At 41.5% G+C, this 5,087-nt stretch overlaps 1 pseudogene across 1 annotated transcript; it reads right to left on the bottom strand.

Annotated features, from left to right (window-relative positions):
* Positions 1-1,330: 1,330 nt before the first annotated feature.
* LOC147363585 (low molecular weight phosphotyrosine protein phosphatase pseudogene) lies at positions 1,331-1,868 on the bottom strand (annotated as a pseudogene). The gene has a single exon (XR_015137279.1). The product of XR_015137279.1 is annotated as a low molecular weight phosphotyrosine protein phosphatase pseudogene (transcript).
* Between the last annotated feature and the right edge of the window lie 3,219 nt (positions 1,869-5,087).

Raw genomic sequence — 5,087 nt, 5'->3', positions numbered from 1 at the left:
ATACTGATAAATTCTCTTTTCATTCTTATCCTGTTACAAATGTTTTCTAATTTTCCTTGTTGTGGCTTCTTAGATATACCCATCATTTAAAAGTGGACATTCAATTTCCAAATACATGGGTTTTTTTTAAGTATTTTTGATATTAATTCATTTTGATATTAATTTTTCATTTAAATGCTTTCTTCTCTACAATCACCTTCTGTGTTTTTTGTCTTTTAACTTTATTGAGGCTTTCAATAGCTAAGTGACAGGTCTCTTTAATCTTGAAGATTCCCTGAGAAATCCTGAAGATTTCCTGGAGGAGGAAATCCAACCCACTCTAGTATTCCTGCCTGGGAAATCCCATGGACAGAGGAGTCTGGCAGGCTGCAGCCCATGGGGTTGCAAAAAAGTCGGACATGACTGAGCCTGAGCTTGCACACAATCATTAGTGATATTGAGCATTTTTTCATGTACTTGTTAGCCATTTGCATGTCTTGTTTTTTTTTTTTTTTTTGCACCTCAGTTGTATTTTTGTAATTTCCCCGGTTTATTTGAGAACAATTTTTTCTGACATATATTCATATGAATTTTAGATCAGTTATTTTAAATGTGCACAAATTATGTATATTTCCCTATAACCAGGCACTGACAAAAAATACTTAATATATCAATATTTAAGCATTCCAACATAAAAGGACTTTTTCCAACTTGATACTTTTTCCCACACAAGGTGATCTATAATTGACATTCAGGCAATTATACGCATGTAGAAGCAGACACAGTCCCCCAACTGACCATAAGATAAACCCTCACACTCGCCCTTTTCCTGGATATAACTACATTTCCAGAGGCAAACGGGTTCAAATGGGAGCACATAAGGTGACTTCCTCATGAAATGAACTGCACAGACACAAACTAAGACGGAGTGAAGGTGCTAAGGATGAATCCCACGAGCCTCGCTCCTTCCTGGCCTGAGAGTGTGCGCTTGCGCACTGCCAGCCAGTGGCAACTCACCACCGCGGGGCGCCAGGCCCCGTCGAGGCGGTGAGGGCAGGGCCAGTCCACAGAGGGAGGGGCAGTGCAGGCTCCCGAGGGGCGTCTCACTTCACTTCACTATGGTCTACTGTGCTGCTCCACTACTTCGATTGTTCCACTGTTTTTGTAACTGGGGCATAGTGGGAGGTTTAGCTAGTCTAAGGAACTCTTACCCATAAACTATCTGAATCAAAGATTTTTTTATTTACTCTTTCGCCAAACACAAAGACTGAGTTCCATCTACAAGAGGGCTGCGGCCTTGGCTCCGAATGGTGACACTCTTGACACTTGACACACGGCCTCAGGGGACGAGCCTGGGCCACAGCGGGACGGCCGGGTCAGCGAACCTTCCCCAGGAAGGCCCTGCAGCACCGCACGCACTGCTGGTAGACGGCCTCAAAGTCAGCGTTGTCGCCATAATAGGGATCTTCAATGATAAGTTGTTTTTGTGGATCATAGTTCCCGAGTAGTTCGATTTTCGCTCTGCAGTTTTTAACTTGATTACTTTTTCTATTCATATCTCTCAGATTGCTCTCATCCATACATAGTATATAATCAAAAGTGGCAAAGTCTTCTTTGGTAACCTGCCGGGCAACGTGACTCATGGGGATACCATGCTTCTTCATGCAAGCCTGCCCCCGATAATCAGGAGGGTTTCCTAGTTCATACGTGGATGTCGCTGCACTGTCTATCCTCCAATTATCTGAAATGTTTTGATCAGTTACAAGATTCCTGAAAACCGCTTCTGCGATGGGTGATCGACAGATGTTACCCAGACACACGAACAGCACTGACTTGGTCACCTGCTCAGCCATCTTCCGGGCGCGCTGCCTGTCTTCTTTGGAGAAACATCTGTTTAGCTTTTCTGCCCATTTTTTTGTTCCGGGTGTTTGTTTCGTTACTCAGTTGTATGAGGAGTTTGCATACTTTGGAAATTAAGCCTTTGTTGGTCCCATCATTTGCAAATATTTTTTCCTGCTCCACTGGTTGTCTTTTCATTTTGTTTATGGTTTCCTTTGCTGTGCAAAAGCTTGTAAGTTTGATTAGGCTTCATTTGTTTATTTTTGCTTTTATTTCTATCATCCTGGGAGACTGACCTAAAAAAATATTGCTACAATTTATGCCAGATGATGTTTTACCTGTTTTCTTCTAGTTTTATGGTATCACATATATGTTTATATACTTAAGACTTAAAGCCATTTTGAGTTTATTTTTGTATATGGTGTGAAGGAATGTTTAAATTGAAGGAATTGTTCAAATCAATCAAATAAATTTTCATTGATATACATGTGGCTGTCCAGCTTTCCCAACATTACTTGCCGAAGAGACTGTCTCTTCTCCATTGTATATTCTTGCCTCTGTTGTCAAAGATTAAGTGACCACAGGTGTGGAGAAGTGATTGATGTTTTGCTCTTGCCTCGTCCACATCTTTGCATTGGATGAGCATTGTTTATTCTTTGTTGCAGAACTGCAGATGCAGTGGCTCAGACCACCAGTCAGGGTGTCTATGGGGATGAACAAAGGGCAGCATAAAGCCCTGCCAGGGTCAAAAGTTGATAAACTTGGGGAACAACTGTTTTTGAGCAACCCCTCACCCCATCTTTTGCTCTCCAAATTCCCAGGCTGGCCCCTCCCTCAAATCAATAGAGGAGCTTCCTTTCAGCACAGGGTAGAAAGTGAAATCAAGAACCCAGGGAGTTTGGGGACCAAATGCAAACAAGCAGGAGTGCTGACCTGTGACTGTGTGATGCCTGGGGTACTCCAGCTGAGATCTGAAACCCTGTCCGCTCCTTGAAGTTAATAGGCTGGCAGACACTGAATGGCCTTCTGTCCTTCCCTCAAATGCAGTACAGGGTAGAACAGTAAATACCCCCAGGGAATAGGGGTTCACAAGCCAAAAATGTTGAGACACTCACAGAGTAAAATTAAACCGAAAGAAAAATAAAATCACAACATATAAGATCAGAAACAGTAGGAGAGAAGCAGCAGTATTCTTTAGTAGAGATGGACTAAGGATTTCAAATCAGTTCTATAAATACACAAAAGATATATTAGCAGTGTAAAAGAAAAACAAGAAAACACAAGAATCAAAGGAAAGTATTAGATATGAAAAAGGTAAGAGCTGAAATAAAGAACACAATAAATGAGATATATAACTGATAAAAATAGATTAGAATATCATATTGAGAAACACTTTAAGAAGGACTCATTGAAGAATGAGAAGATAAAAAATTAAGTTGAAGAAATAAGGAGGATAGAAGTAGAATGCCCACACCCATGCAACAGGAATCCAGGAGAAAATGAAACTGAAAAGAGGAATACATTTGAAGAACAAAGGATCTAATTTTTTTTTTTTTCAGGTTTAAAAAGAATGAATGACCAGATTGAAAAGGTCATTTTTTTTTCCATAGAGTGGAAAATAAAAGAGAGAAAGGAAAGCCCACTAGATGGTAAAATTTAAAAATACCAGAGAGGGGATTCTCTGGTGGTCCAGTGCTTGGGACTCCACGCTTTCCCTTTTGAGAGCCCTGTTTGGGGAACGAGGATCCCACAAACAGTGTGGCCCAAACCGCAATAACAACAACAGAAAACAAAAACAGAAAAAAACACATCAAAACCAAAGAGAAAATTTTAACAGTGTTAGATTGATGCTAGACCCCTCAGCTACAACACTGGGCACAAGAAGACAATGGAGCAGTGTTTCTTAAGTACTAAGGAAAATAACTTTGAACCTATAATTTTATATACAGCCAGCTTGTCTTTCAAAATTCTTAAAGAGATGGGAATACCAGACCACCTTACCTGCCTCCTGAGAAATCTTGACCTCCAGGTCAAGAAGCAACAGTTAGAACCAGACATGGAACAATGGACTGGTCCCAAATTGGTAAAGGTGTATGTCAAGGCTGTATATTCTCACCCTACTTATTTAACTTACATGCAGAGTACATCATGCGAAATGCTGGGCTGGATGAAGCACAAGCTGGAATCAAGATTGCCGGGAGAAATATCAATAATCTCAGATATGCAGATGATACCATCCTTACTGGAGAAGGAAATGGCAACCCACTCCAGTGTTCTTGCCTGGAGAATCCCAGGGACGGGGGAGCCTGGTGGGCTGTTGTCTCTGGGGTCGCATAGAGTCGGACACGACTGAAGCGACTTAGCAGCAGCACCATCCTTACCGCAGAAATGGAAGAGGATCTGAAGAGCATCTTGATGAAAGTGAAAGAGGAGAGTGAAAAAGCTGACTTAAAACTTACCATTCAAAAAACTAAGATCATGGTATCTGTTCCCATCACTTCATGCCAAAATAGATGGGGAAACAATAGAAACAGTGACAGACTTTATTTTCTTGAGCTCCAAAATCACTGCAGATGGTGACTGCAGCCATGAAATTAAAAGATGCTTGCACCTTGGAAGAAAAGCTATAAGCAACCTAGCAGCGTATTAAAAAGCAGAGACATTACTTTGCTGACAAAGGTCCATATCGTCAAAGCTATGGTTTGTCCAGTAGTCATGTATGGTTGTGAGAGTTGGACCATAAAGAAAGCTGAGTGCCAAAGAATTGATGCTTTTGAACTGTGGTGTTGGAGAAGACTCTTGAGAGTCCCTTGGACTGCAAGGAGATCAAACCAGTCAATCCTAAAGGAAATCAGTCCTTAATATACATTGGAAGGATGATGCTGAAGCTGAAGCTCCAATACTTTGGCCACCTGATGTGAAGAACTGACTCACTGGAAAAGACACTGATACTGGGAAAGACTGAAGGCAGGAGGAGAAGGGGACGACAGAGGATGAGATGGTTGGATGGCATCACCGACTTGATGGACATGAGTTTGAGTAAGCTCCGGCAGTTGGTGATGGATAGGGAGGCCTGGCATGCTGCGGTTCATGGGGCCGCAAAGAGTTGGACATGACTGAGTGACTGACCTGAACTATCTTTCAAATGTGAAAAGAGTGAAAAAAATATATCAGGAAAGGGAATCATCCTGCATTGTTGGTGGGACTGTAAATTGGTATAGTCACTGTGCAAAATGGTATGGAGGTTCCTTAAAAACTAAAAATAAAAC

This window comes from Bos grunniens, chromosome 11 (genome assembly GCF_055505025.1).
Source record: "Bos grunniens cultivar Pamir isolate PY7600 chromosome 11, Bosgru_T2T1.0, whole genome shotgun sequence".
Taxonomy (NCBI): Eukaryota; Metazoa; Chordata; class Mammalia; order Artiodactyla; family Bovidae; genus Bos; species Bos grunniens.
This window is presented reverse-complemented; position numbering and strand designations above follow the sequence as displayed.